At 40.7% G+C, this 15,448-nt stretch overlaps 1 pseudogene; it reads left to right on the forward strand.

Annotated features, from left to right (window-relative positions):
• Positions 1-2,911: 2,911 nt before the first annotated feature.
• On the forward strand, positions 2,912-6,855 carry LOC148737997 (uncharacterized; annotated as a pseudogene).
• The last annotated feature ends 8,593 nt before the right edge of the window (positions 6,856-15,448 follow it).

The raw sequence follows: 15,448 nt of genomic DNA on the forward strand, positions 1-15,448 counted from the left end.
TACTAGTGCAGCGCTCTACCAATTGAGCTAACAAGCCAACTGGGAGCAGGCCGTTAAGTTGATTCGTAATAAACCCGTGAAAGTGATGAATCAGATACAATGAAATATGTGAAGTTCATATATTTTGAACTGCGGTATTAGATACGTATGATGCACGATCCTCGCAGTAGATAGCGCTATTTAAGCAATAGCGAAAATCAGACCTGAAAAAAATCAGGCCTGAAAAAAATCAGGCCAGTTGGCTTGTTAGCTCAATTGGTAGAGCGCTGCACTAGTATCGCAGAGGTCAGTGGTTCGAATCCCGTACAGGCCTGATTTTTTTCAGGTCTGATTTTCGCTATTGCTTAAATAGCGCTATCTACTGCGAGGATCGTGCATCATACGCATTTCAACTTTGTTGATATATCCAAATTATTTCGTTACTCCCACCGACGCAGCCCCAAACAGTTTCTTTCGAAACTATCAGCCTTTATTCATATGAAAATACAGAACATTTTAGGATCTGTTGAAGTTCATTCATTGGCGCAAATGAGGTGACTCGTAACTTAAGATTCTCTCGGATAGCATGAAATTTGCCTAAATTGTCGGTAGCGTCTCATGTTTGTCTTAATATGATAAATTGGCCCCAAATGTGAACATTATGAACAATGCCTGGGGTGGTTTGGTTAATAGAAATCTACAGCAGCCAGAGACCGAGCTGTCAAATACTCCCGCCATATCAATTTGATTCAGCCAACAAAAAACTACATCATTCCTGTGGTCAGCTCAACCCATGGAATCGACAGTTCTTTTGTTTACGAGCCTACGGAAAAGAATAACTTCTTACAAGAATACAGAAAAACTATTTCTGTATCATAGCTGTGGCTTGTTCCTCGTACGCCTTCTTCACCATTAGAATTTTACATTCTAGACTTGATACGTTCGCTCAGTTCGTCTTTTTTCTCTCTCTTGAGGACTTCAATTTAGTCTGTACTAAAGAATTTGGAGAACTCTTTTTTCTATAAAACGAAAACCTTCACCTTCGGCTGTCACTGATGTCGATACCACAGTTTGAGCTGAAGAAGTTAAACATCTCAAGGGATACTGCAGATAAAATGCACGAGCCGTCCTCTGACGTTGTCGTTCTAAGCAAATAGCCCGGGGGCAATTGAACGCGTTAATTGGTAAATGAAATATATAAATCAAAGAACTGATTGGGAATAATGCAAGTTGACTAAAGTTTCCAAATAGCGCGGAGGAAAGTGGTCGGGACGCCAGGCCGAGGAAAGCTTGGATTTGGCTTGGTTTTGTAAATTGGTGAGTTTTAAACTTCAGCATAACTTTAAAGTTTAGACTCAAAGTTCGACCAGAAATAAAAGCTTAACAAACTACTTGGAAAAATAATCGTGGTCAAATCGTTTATCTTGATCATTTTAAACGGTTATAGAAGGAACTTTACATAGAGTTAAAGATTGAAGAAGAGCAAGTGTTACGTTTTCTTTGCGCCCTAACTGCTTCCAGAGAGCCCCTACCTGTAGATTTTGCGTCCAAAATTTTAGAGCCTGGTAAGAAGTCCCCTGCCACTCTACGAAAGGTAAACAAAGCTATTTCCTAAATTAATGTGACTCTCAATTGTTATTAGTTGGTTTGCAACCAATCTCTGGAGACACAGGTAACAACGGTAAAAGGAACAAATGCTGGTGGACGAACAATAGGAGCTAATGAGATATCTATTGTTCACGTCCACCAACATGGCGGCAATGACGTAACGTGCAAACCACCTATATCTGAACTCTTTAACACAATTTTTTCGTTTGTGAAACGTTGAGCGAAGTTTTGAGTTCTTCAATAAATACACTTTCGCCTATTCTTTGCAAATCCCTTGACTTTGGGCATTTCTGCCTTAAATTTCACAACAGTAACCGATGGAACTCGATGAATAAAAGTCGCATTAAATCCCCTTATGTCTAGCTGGAACGAGTCTCACTGACTTCAGCTTTTGGGTGAAAGAAAAACCGATTTACACACACCATTACAGAAAACAAACAAGCAGACTGACAACTCCAAAGCACACATCTACATTCACTTAGAATTTGACTCTCCGCGACACTTTAAAACGGAGCAGAGGTATATCTCTGAAGATTAACCGTTGTTGGAAATAAACAATACTTTTCGTAAGATCTCCGAGTGTTCATTTTTTTTACGAGAACATCGTCGCATAGTCATTTAACTCATGTGTGTTTGTCATAAAAGTACTGCTGTTTATTCAAACGCGTACTCCTTTTTCCTCTTCAATTGACAAGTGTCACATTATGTACGTACGTATATATGTATGTATGTATGTATGTATGTATTTACGATACTTAGACAGGCCAGCCCAGTTCAGCTTGAAGCTGGTTTAAATGGGAGCCTGTACATCCCACCATCCCAGCCCAGGGGAGGATATCCATCACACAGTAATCTCGTGTGTGTGAAATTAACGTCTCCTACCCCAAACCCTGCAGGAGACGGTACCTCCATTTATTCGTCCCTATCCGAGAAGACTAGAATATCTAACCATTTCTTGATGTTATAGAAAGATAGCAAATTCTTCCCAATTATTTTAAGACCTTGAGTATCAACGGCCTCGGGCAGTATCCATGACCTCGGGCACATTTTTTCCCAATACTGACCTCCGGCTGGTCAATAACATATATAACGTTTGCTATAAAGCTCTAATAAATTAAAAAATAGCAGGATTCCCTTGTTAATGATCACTCAGTGTTAATAGTAAAGAACAAGTTTTTTGGATCATATTTGCTCCTTTTTAAGGCTTGAGAAAATTAGTAGGAGTACTTTTGTCATGATCGCTCAGTATCGAAAATGATTATGTTGTATGTTTCTTAGCAATTTATGCTCCAAAGAAAAAGTACCTGGGCTGCGAAAAGTGGAGATGGCAGCTCCAGCGCCCTCACCATTGGCAAGCTCTGCAGAGAAAACAAACGCAGCCAAACTCAGCAGACTTCTTATTGATGGTGGAACAACGGTTCTAAGGAACGTTTTTTGTCATTATCACGCCCCCACAGGCCTTGCCACTAATCTCAATTCGCATTTTAAAACTCCTCGCACTCTCTTGCGAAAAAGAATCCTAAAACAGCCGCAATGGGAAAAACTGTTCCCACCGTCTGGGGCTGCACTAGACCCCAGATTATTTGACATTACATTGTTATTCCTTCTTTTCACCGAAATTTGTGGCCTAGCCCCTCCATCTTCGGGATGGAATTCAAAGCCACACTCGAGTGATAATTCCTTTGAAGCAAACCTGGCTCGCATCAAGTTCTACCGCAATGAGTTGTATGGTCATGTCACATCCACCAGTGTTAATGAGTCAACTTTTAACAGTCTTTGGCGTGAGATTAGTTCTGTTCTCATTGCTCTTGGGTTAGATATGGCTGCGATAGATAAATTGAAAGATGAACAATGTGGAGAGGAAGACTATATTAATGCACTTCTAGACTGGGCAGACAGTGAAGAGGATACCAAATCATTACTAGGGTAATCAGTCAAGCCCAAACTGAAGCGCAAGAAACTGTTTCAGAGATACTTCAGAACCAACACGAAACTACCAAAATGCTTGAGGAAAACAAGGCAAAACTGGATAACACACACGAAGACACCAGAGAGGGGAATGAAGCATTGCAGGAAGTCAAGCAAGAGATCCAGCAGTTAAGGAGGAAACAGGCAATCGAAAAATCGGATGACATTCTAAAGAATCTAACGAAAGCCGACTTCAAAGGCGATATCGAATATCACTCACAAAGATTCCAAGAAGGAACGCGTGGGTGGATCTTCAGACAAGTTGAACAATGGCTGGATGACAGAAATTTCCAGAACCGAGTAATGGTTATCAGTGGAAATGCTAGAATGGCAAAGTCCGTAATATCTGCTGTCCTTTGCAAACGAATGCAGGAAATAGGGCGCGTGTCTGGGAGCCACTTTTGTTAACATAACAATGTACACTGCAGAAAACCTCAACTGATGCTTCAATCTTTAGCTTTTCACTTGACTCGTACTCTACCAGAATATAAAGAAACCCTGGTGGAACAGTCATCAAGGAATCTTGGTGAGGAACTCAACGGCATGGGTGTTGAAGAATTGTTTGCTTTGCTTTTTAAGAAATCACTCAATGCTGTCAAAGATCCTGGAAGAAACACCCTAATGGTTGTAGATGGCCTGGATGAAAGTGAATATCGCGCGCGCAACGAACTGCTCGATGTAATTAGCAGGCATTTTTGTAAGCTTCCAAAATGGATTCGATTTCTTTTAAAAACCCGACCAGAAATAAAAAATGCTGAGAGCCTGAAGCATTTTCGGCCCATCCAGATTGAAGAAACACAGGAAAAAAACGTGAAAGACATTAGTTTGTTCTTTGAACTACGTCTGGGAAGCAAACTTGAGTCACAAAACAAGTGTGTTCTCTTGAATGGACTGGTTGAAAAGGCCCAAGGTGTTTTCTTTTTTGCTTATTTTATTATCATCGGATTTGAAGAGAACATCTCGCTAATTACTATCGAGGAAATAGAGAAGAAATTGCCTCTGGGTATTTCGTCCGTTTATCCTGATCATTTTAAACGGTTAGAAAGGAACTTTGCGCAGAGTTAAAGATTGAAGAAGAGGAAGTGTTGCGTTTCCTTTGCGTCCTAACAGCTTACAGAGAGCCCCTGCCTGTAGCTTTTGTGTCCAAAATTTTAGAGCCTGGTAAGAAGTCCCCTGCTACTCTACGAAAGGTAAACAAAGCAATTTCCTGCATCTCTACTTTGTTGCCAATCCACGAAAACCGACTTCATTTCGTCCATAAATCGGTGAAAGACTGGTTAACAAAAACCTCGTTATATGGTCGACATGAATTTACCTTGGACGATAAAGAAGGCCATGAGATCCTCTTCGACCTTTGCAACGCAGAACTGGACAGTATCAAAGGAAGGGGGCTCCTGAATTCTCAGTTTGGCGTCACGGAACAGTACGCTTTGCAACATGGTGTCCAGCATATGATTGAGCTGAGTGGATTTGGTGATGGTACAACAAACTTCATCTCAGATAACCTGGTGAGATCCTAAATTACAGATTTAGAACTCATCTATTGCAGGTTTTGAGTGAACAACGCCGTTCCTTCAGATGATCTCCAAAGTTTTCAAAAAAATGTTAAACTCAACTCACTGCAAGAGGAAACTCGTTTTCTTTTGAGATGTCTGTCCAAGGTGCTGAGGAAACATTCTTATCTATTTAGTAACTATCCATATGTAATATTCATTGTCTGATCAACGAAGGCTTCTCTGAGCTATCTCACAGAGCAGCATCGGTCCTTGAAATTAAGCTTCCTCGAGTCTCGTACTTTAAACACCTAGACACAGGAGAAGAGCCGGGGGTAGTGCAAGGTCGATTTTACTGTTCGGATAATGTGGCATGCTTTGATTTTTCACCTAAAATGGATAATATGGTGTGCGAATGCCGAGATGGAACAATTTATTTGTGGTCCCTTCGGACCTGAAGCAAAGAATCGAATGGATACGGCCCTCTCTAATTGAAAGAGTATACGATGCCTTGGCATGTGACTCGGGTATATTAGATGACCAGGGTGCGTACTGTGGTAGATCGGCTGACGTTTTCACCTTTCACCGCTCAGTAGTTTTTGATCCAACTGGCCAATATGTCTTAACCGGATGCCTTCGAAATGTTTACACACTCAATGGAGAATATCGTAAGCTTTCCACCACGTTTGACTGCCAGTTTTCGTATTGTGCGTTTCCCAAAGACAAGAAGAAAATATTAAGAGACTGTTGTCATAATCCCAAGAAACTTTTGCTGTGGAGTATGGAAGATGGCAAAGAGCTGAGTAAGTTTTCTTGGGAAGAAATTATTTGAGCTTTCGCCACTTCCCAAGACGGATCGCTCATCTCGTTTTCTGACATCAGAGGGGGTGTGTTCATTGTTGACGTGGACACACAAAGAAGGCAATTCCTAGCCAAAACTCAACATACCTCATGTTCACTTTTGCAATTCGCCTCAGAAGAGAACATCCTTGTCTGTGGTTTTTTATTATTTATGCTACAAGACATTGGATATAGTCCTTATGCTTGGATTCGTGGTGATGAACCTGTTTACAAACTATTGCTAATCCCAACACAAAATCTACTCCCTTTCTCAGCTAGTGTCCCTTCGCTGATTGAGGGAGATGGGTACTTTCATTTATGGCCCATTGAATCAAGGACCTGGATGTTGACAGATTTAAACTTGCAGAATCTAAGGATAAGCTTGGTGGGGGAAGTGCGCGGTGTTTTTCCAAACTTATCGGCAGGATTTTACACCAAGGTAAACGAGGAGACAGCATTGGTCGGGAGCCCATCTTACAAATACATCGCCACGGTGAATATTCGCCACCAAAGAAGAGAAAGTATCAATTCTTCCATACCAGTGGTCAAAGAGGTTGTGTTTTCACCAGAAGGAAACACTCTCGATTCAGTTTGTACGGATGACAGGGCTACTGATATCACCGTTTTCAGACTGTTGAATCAAGTGATTCTGAAGCGCAAGTCGTTCTTCTCTCCGTCACTGTCTCTTCTCCCTGTGCAGATGGGCATTGAAGTATGTTTAGAAAATGAAATACCAGAGCTGTGGAATTTTGAATTGTCCAAGTGTGTACAGCCTCTTACCAAGCTGAACGGTGCCGGAAAAATCCTTTGTTTATCTCGCGAACTCATAGCCTGTCAGAGGAAGTGTCCTTCGCTAGCACAGGAGGAATGGAAGAATAGTTTCTGTTATTCCTCTGAAAAAAACAGTCACCAAAGCAGGGTTTTTCAACAGACATGGAGGAGTCTCTCGTTGGTGAGGAGTTCTTAGGTGTGCTTGGCTTTCAAATGATTGTTGTGGATATCTTCAATGTTGTCAGTGAAGAGATTGTTTCATCTCTCCGAACGTGTATCACCATCGAGCACGAAACAAAATTTATCTCTTGCAATCGTCGGGTCAAATGCTCGTCTACTGTTGTGAGGAAATAGACGACGGCTTTTCTGACATAGAAGAATTAAAAGTTAGTTTGAGAAACAACAGCCCCTTCGATATTTTGTGGGAAAGAATCTCTACGAGGTATGACGCAGATCACTTTTCGCCCAGGTTTACCTTTTCGCGCAAAGAAGACTTTGTGGCCACTTGGGGTTCCTTCTTTTCAGGTTATGGTCTACACATCCTCGATGCAAGTTGCGGTAAGACAGTGCTCAAACTGCCTGAAGACTACGATGACATTGTTGACTGCAAATTTACTTGTAACGACGAGTTGCAAGTAAATTTAGTGATGCTAGGATCATTAGAGTCGAAATGTCAGTTGTAGGTGATACCGTTTATGCTATCAGATTACCTGCTCGGACCTTCGATACTCTCGTAACTGTATTCAGAATGAAAAGTTTAGAAATTCTAACAACAAAGATATTCCCTCTGCTATCGTCTCTCATCCCTATGAAAGAAGGTGTGATCATACGTCTCAAAAGAGGGGAGCCGCAGCTGTGGAATTTTGAGTTTTCTGAAATTATTCGTTTTCTTCCCGCACTGACCGGCAATGAAGAGCTTATTCCCATATCAGAAGAATTGGTGGCCTATCGAGGAAAGAAACGCATACAAACGTTGAACGAATCATTCCAGTGGGATCGTTCTGCACAGATTTTAGAGCTTGATGATTATTCAGTTTTAGCATACCATTTCCCTCTTCTCTTTTTAGACAAAGAAATGTGATCAGTTATTCGGACAGCAATACGTCCCATTGTAGTGTTGGTTTAGAGCTGTTGGTTTTGGACGTAATGAATGTTTTCGAAAGTGAATTTCGTCCTCCCGTCACGGCCTGGGGTCCCGGAGATAGATTCACCCATTCAGTGTCGTTCAACAGCCGGGATCAAGTCTTAGTCTGTACCTACGAAACCATTCCTCTTGAACACACACTTTGGGATGACGAGTTGGTTACCGTCACTTTTTGGAACTACGGCTCTATTGTGTGGAAGAGGAGCACAGTGTGGCGCGACCAGTTTATTCGCCCGCAATTCTTGTTTTCACCCAGAGACGACACCGTCGCTGCTTGGAAGTTCTTTGAGGAGGGTTTTGGCCTATACATTCTTAATGCAGATACTGGAAAAACAATAAACACCTTTTTGAAAGACCGCGGTGACATTGCTGACTGTAAGTTTGTCGACGATGAATCTATACTGGTATGCTGCGACCAGGATACCTTTCTTCGATTGTTTAGTGTCAGATCAGGGAACCTTGTGATTGTGCTAGATATCGGAGAACGGCCAGTCTGCTTAGGGGCCTGCGTGGATAGCTCTCTCGTGGCCGTTGGTGTGGAGAACAGAATGAAGTTCCTCCGTGTTTGGTTACCAGAGATAAAAGAAGCCACAAAGAAGAAAGGTAAGAAATGGTTAAATGAAAACCTTTTTGGCGTCGTTTGTGTTTATTTTACCCTTGAGATGCACCACGTTGGACGCTAGGTAATAAGTTGAACAGTTAAAAAGATCAAGTTGACCACAGTGATCATGAAACGATAAATATAAGTACAATTCGCATTTTTTAAGGTAAATTTATCGCAGGTTATTTGCTGTTTCAGGTATATCTAAAGAAAACAACTGATTTCGCTGGCTTTTGGCAACGTATGGAAATCTTGATGATCCAATGATTATTGAATTCGCTTGCAGTTATCATGTAAGAACAGGAGAAGCAGCTATGGATTTACAATAATACCTTGAAATCAGTATCATAACGAACAGTTTCTTTTAATGTCACAAAAAGCGTTTTACTTTCTACCGTCGCGGATAAAACTCTTTTGAAGAGTGAAACTTGTTACACTAAAGCCAATATGTATCCCTAGGTTTGAAATAAAAAAGGGAGTAAAGGGCAACGGAACTTACCTAATGAATGAGAAATTTTACATGCCGAACATAGCTGAGGGTTTATACAAAAGTCTGTGAGGGCTACATTTTGCTCTCCCACTCCGAGCGAAAACCTTAAAAAAAAAAGGAAAATAAGAGCGACTTTGTGAATTGTCTGAGTGAAAATCGAAAAATGTGGTACATGGTCGAAAAATTGAAAACCTTCATATTTTGCCCAGATACATGTTATAGTGAACATAGGAACGTTTTCTTCCCAGACTTGCTTCTTTACGCTAGAAAATTCTCGTAAACTGAAATGAGCGTCGGAGGTCATAAAATGACAGAAATCAGTGCCCCAAGTAGAGACAAATGAACTTTGCTTATGAAATACACCATAGAAAGCAAGCTCATATCAATTTTATCAATTTTTATAGGAAGGATTGAGGTATGGTTTAACTCTAAAACGGGACCATTTCATCTAATTTGGATTTGAAAATCCAAATATCGCATTTTGTCGCAAATTTTCAATGATCATTTTCCCCATGTGGTGTAACTCAGAATTGGTTCAGGTTACGCTCATGATAAGTGGAAATAGTGTTGTTTTCGAGGATAAAAAAGTTAGTTCGGGGCTTTTCATTTCCGCACGAACTTTGTGAAAATCGCAACATCTGCATTTACGTCACGACATAATCTAATTAAGCAGCCTCTAGTTGACTCCGGAATTCCAAGCTCACTTTACCAGTTAGCACCGTGTTCGATCAGGAAATCAAATACGATAAAGCTAGCCTTACATAGCTAACGACGACAGATTGGTTTCTATCTCTACTTTCGTTTCAAATTCTCGTCCATGTCACATAGCGAAATTCTTAAAAATGTATCACATTCCGTAAGCTAGCGGAGGGCGTCCGTTTTTCTTGGCATATTCGAACACATTTGAGTTTTAAGAAAGCTTTCGGGTAATAAAATGAGCTTCATTGTGGACTTAAAAGAGGACAATTCAATTATTAAGTAATACCATTAGGTGAAATGTTCTTTGTTGGAGACATTGAAGACGGGAAGCAATCTGATACCAGTGCACATGAAACACAATCAATCTTCAATCTTGTTCTCATCTTGTAATTTTACGGTCACGAATATCCCTGAATAAGGTTTTTAATAAACATATCAATGTGATCATTTTTCTTATCAGTAAGTCATCGCTGTGAGCCTTGTTAACTTTGCAGCGGGGATCTCATGCAGAATTGAACGTAACTGAGTGGAAAGGATCAAAAGTCAGACTAAAGACAGAACAGAGGCAAAGTACAAAATGAGTGACATGGGAGAAGAATACCAAGGTGAACTAGAACTGAGGATAAATGTTGAATAAAGGTTGTGCTATTTGAAATCACTAATACAAACAAAGAATCTTAGCTGAGTTAAGATAGTTTTTCCGGGATTGAGAGTTTTAGTTACAAAACTCACGGAAATGGAAATCAATCTTTCAGGCATTGGTTGGGCTGGAAACTGTTCGCAAACTAAAACAACTGTGTCGAGAAAAAGGTTATGCCTTTGATACTTCAGTTGATGTTAAATCCACTAATGCCGTGCCATAAAGTCATTTCTGAACAGCTAAAGGCTGACAGATTTAAGTTTAGATCGAGTGCGAATTCTTAATACACCCTCCAGCAATCGGACTAGATCACCTGTTCCGGGCATCACTGTTCTTTAGGCGTTGGATTAAGGAGAGGGTCACAAAGATGCGGTGCATTCTAGAAAGGTTATCCAGCCATGCTAAAGGAATAACACGCCAGGCCGATCCCAGAATTAGTAAGGCATTTTTTAAAACAATTTTCCAGCAAACCTGTTTTTCAGCTTTTCTTTTCTAAAAATTATTATTTCGAGGAAGTTTTCCAAACTGTTGCTGAGCGTCGGTCCAGTCAAACTGCCGAAATGGCACGTGCACTGCACGTACGTTGTTCAAGATTTTCTTGAAATTTGTGGTTTGCTTGTAGAGACTTCATGAGGCAGCCTTCTTTGTTACGTATGGTGTGTTAGGGAAGACGAATTAGCAGTTGTCACAAAGAAAAACTTCTTACTAACTTAGCGCGAGGGCCGCACTGAGGATTATTGGCCCGAAATCGTGGCTGTAGGAAACGAGTGCAACAAGGTCCGTATACGACCGAGGGCCAGTGTTCCCCAATGCAGCTCGAGCCAGTGATTTTACTAGAAGGTCGAGACAGCAGACAGCAAATCGTTATCTTTACTAGGTTTGTTATTATATGGCACTCGGGGCAACATTTTTCAGTATTTGATTTTTAATTTTCTGGCTTTCGCGAACAAAAATGCACGGCTTATGATAGTTATGATAGTAAGCTGTTATAACCTTCACGCTCGAGGTATTTTCATCGAAATTTTATTTTCTCACTGAGTTTTTTGTTCGAAAATACATTTCCTTGCAATCTTTTTACCTCGTGCCTACGTTTTTCTGCTTAAAATTAATTGTAGAGGAGTCACCCGTCTTTTTAATGTAGGCCTGGTCGTTAACTCAATCGAATTATTTTTGCTTAGCATACAAATTGACAATTTTTTTTTTTAAATTTTGACGTTCAAAAAATGTTGAATCTGTGTCAGTGATGTTATACACCGATTAATTCGGAACTTCATATCTGGGGCAACCCACAGGCTTTAGGATGTCGTCCTTTGAACCTTGCCAAGGTGGGGAAGGGAACTTGAACTTGAAGGGTCAATTCCTTCCAGTGGAATACTGGTAGTTTACCTTTTAATATGGCGGCACTTAAAGCGAATGGCTGAGAAGATAGGGTCTACAAGGTCTAGGTTTTGAAGCTTGAATATTCAAATCAATTGCTGGTCAATAAGCAGAAAGTCACGGTCGCTTATGTTGCCTTTTACAACAGATGTGATAATCAAATGAGGGTTTCTATGGGAAGATGGTTTTCACGGCTAACGGTTAAAATTTCGGCCACTTTGTACGGCTAATGCTAACTTTTTTGCGGTTAACGATTTTCATGATTGACGGTTAAAGTTTGTCAATTTTTTACGCCTAACGGCTGAAGTCTTTCTGTTTTACGGCTAACGGTTAACTTTATTGAGATCCACTAAAATCTGGTACTTAGGTAGGGCATTTGAGCATGATTTTTGGCCAAGGCGACGGGGAACCAGTCTTCAAAAGTTAAAATTCCTGAGGGGAGGTGATGCTGAAGTCGGTTTCAATTCATCGACGCATTATTTTTTCTTCTAGCATAATAATTTTAGTGTCCCTTCGTCTAACGATGCCATCTGTTTGATAATCACCGAGAAAAACCGTGCTACAGTGTCTTTATCCACTCACGACTGAGTCTAATTATTTTCAGTTAAAAACAGTTATCAAATGGGTTTTCAACGGGGTGGGGGTGAGTCCTCCTACAGTTTTATCTCTGCTTTTCAGTAAGACACTCTTCCAAGGTAACGTACTCTATATTATCTGACGAGCAAAACTTATGTTAAAGTGTAGTGTGATCGTCCGGGTGGGTGTAGTCCTGAGAAGGACTGTTGTCAGTGGTGGTGACTGACGTTTCGACATGAATAGTGAATAGAACTATTCACTTGACTCTGATGATGACTTCCGCACAGGTTGTCGAAACATCAGTCTCCACCACCGACAACGGTCCTTCTCAGGACTACACTCACCCAGACGATCACAATGCATTTGCACATGTTACCCCCGGGTTCAAACCATTTAGCACAGAACAACTGTTATTTACATATTATTATCCGTGATTTTCGTGGCCGAAAAACCGCAAGAGGGGAAGAAGGAAAATTTCTTTTGTGATTTAAATAATTTCAGCCTTGCATGAATACCACTTGCGTATGTTACATCTACAGCAGTATCAGTTTGCTTCCTGTCAATGTCTTCAGCAATGCACATCTCATCTACCGGTTTTAATGACTAAATTGTCCTTTTATAAATCCACAATGAAGCTCAAATTTTCCCAAAAATTTTCTTACATCTCAAATACATTACAATAAAATACATAGCTTATACAGCGCAACGCTTCTCAAAGATCCAGCGGCGCTTTACAACGATAGTAATGGAAAAATATAATCAATAAAGAATTAAAGTGAATTAAAAAACTAGTGAAAAATCAATGAATGCGAAAACTACAACTGCCTAAATAAATGGGTTTTAAGTTTAGACTTAAATGTCGTTAAAAGGTCCACTTGCCTTATGTCATCCGGCAAGACTTTCGACAGAGTAGGAGCTCTATGAGAGAACGCTCAATACCCATATGTTTTAAGATTGCATTTAGATACCATTAAGAGTTTTTTCTTAGAAGATCTTATGTTTCTATTAGGAATGTACGGTCTTGACAGTTCACTAAGATACAGAGGACTCAGACGAATTAATACTTTAAAAACGAGAAGAAGAAGTATCTTAAAATCAATACGGGTGGACACATGCAGCAAATATAGGTAAGTATAGGCGTAACGTGATCATATCTGCTGGTGGCTGTAAGTAGGCGGGCAGCTGAATTTTGTACATGTTGTAGTCTATTAATTTGTGACTGCTGTAGGCCAGATAGAAGAACGTTACAATAATCCAACTTCGACGAAATAAAGGCATGAATAAGTATTTCACACTGTGCAAGAGGAACTTTCTAATTTTAGCTATGTTACGAAGGTGGAAAAAGGCAGTTTTACAGATGTTATTTATTTGTTCATCCATAGAAAGCACACCATCAAGCCAAACACCAATGTTCTTGGCAGACTTACTAGCTTTAATAATGTCAGCTCCGATCTTGATCGAATCTAGTGGAGGTTGAGGACGATGGCGAGCAGTCAGGACAAGGAGTTCCGTCTTATTCCCTTTGAGCTTAAGCTTTTACGCAACCATGCATAGTTGGACATCTTGAATACATTCCTCCATTAATGATTTGGACTGTAAAGCATCTGAGGGGTTGAATGTCGCGTATATCTGCGTGTCATCAGCATAGAAATGATACCTCATACCGTGACGTTTGATGACATCTGCAATTGGGGCCGTGTACATGGAGTACAAAGTCGGTCCTAACACAGAACCCTGTGGAACACCACAGGCCAGCTTGTGCTTAGATGAACAACCATTCGCCACTCTGACATATTGGAAACGATTTGAAAGAGAAGAGCGCATCCAGGCCAGTGCATTTCCCTTCACAACGTAGCGACACTTAGGTCGAGTGAGTAAAATTTCATGGTCAAAGGTGTCAAAAGCCGCTGAAAGGTCTAAAAGAACAAGAATGACACAAGCATTCTCATCGATCGCCCTAAGTAGATCATCATTAATTCGCGTAAGAGCTGTTTCTGTACTGTGTCCCTTCTTGTATGCTGACTGAAAAACTTCAAGCAAATTATTATCGCCCAGATGGTCAGCGCACAGGCAGCCCAAGCTCACCACTACAAAATAAAGCGGACGTGACCACAGGCAGCCCAAGCTCACTACGAGAAAAGCGGACGTGACTCTTTCCGTGTTGCGTAACGTTTTATATTTATAAAGGTTTGTATGGGATGTTATCGGTTTGCCTTAAAAGAGAGAAAAAAATGTCTTGTTTTGAAATAAAATGGGCTCACTTTATTGCCTTGTTGTTTTCTTTGTTGATTACCAGCATCTCTGGCCATTTTGAAGCGTTTTCGGCGAGTTGGCGCTATGTTGGTGTTCCACTGCTAAAAAAAAGACAAGGCAGGAAACCTATTTGAGAAGTGTCCGTCGCCGGAAGCGAATAATTCCGCCAAAAAATTACCACCAGAAAATCAAAGCAGAGATGTTGCAGTTCCACCTCCATTCACTCGATTCCAAATTCCTCCCACAGATCTTTCACTAGCGATGCTTTTATCTCCAGATCGATCGACTTTCCAATTTAATTCGAATTAGGCTCGTTGAAACGATCGTGGACCCGTTCGCCGATCGCACAGTATGCTGGGTAACAAAAATAAGCCCGGCGAGAGTAGCCAGCGGCCTGCGGTCGACAGACAAGGTAAGTAGTTGGTGCAATCCTTTTTGTATATTAATGAATGCAAATGATTATGTATTCCCATATGTTCTCCTGTATTGATGCATGTATGAAGGATTTCACCAAGTACCTACCACAAACAAACCAGTTCGCTCCCTGGTCGGGGAGCAGGCCGCTGGCTACGCATTGCCATAATGCAAATCACCGATCAGGTTCCGGATTTCCAACATAATTAGTATGTGGAAATCATGAATCCGAATCAGGGCCGGGTTGTTCAAAGGTGGGTAAAGATAACCCAGGGTTAGTGTGAAATTTGATCTAGATCTAAAAGCTTTAAAAGAAAGTTCAGTTTAATTCCATTTGACTACAATTTGATGATTGAGTGCTCTAAAAATAATTGGGAAAATTGTCCCGAAACGGCTTTTGAACAGAGAAATATAGAAACCTGGATTAAATTTAATCCTGGGTTTGTGCTAATCGGCCTTCGAGCAACTGGTCAAACCTTTAGCTTCACCCTTGCCGTTTTGGCTCTAAAAATTATCAAATTTTTCACCCTATCTAAGAGATGGGTAAATGAATACAGGGAAATCCTTAACATTGCTTTTCTAAGAAGACGACACT

This window comes from Stylophora pistillata, chromosome 2, assembly GCF_964205215.1.
Source record: "Stylophora pistillata chromosome 2, jaStyPist1.2, whole genome shotgun sequence".
NCBI lineage: Eukaryota > Metazoa > Cnidaria > Anthozoa > Scleractinia > Pocilloporidae > Stylophora > Stylophora pistillata.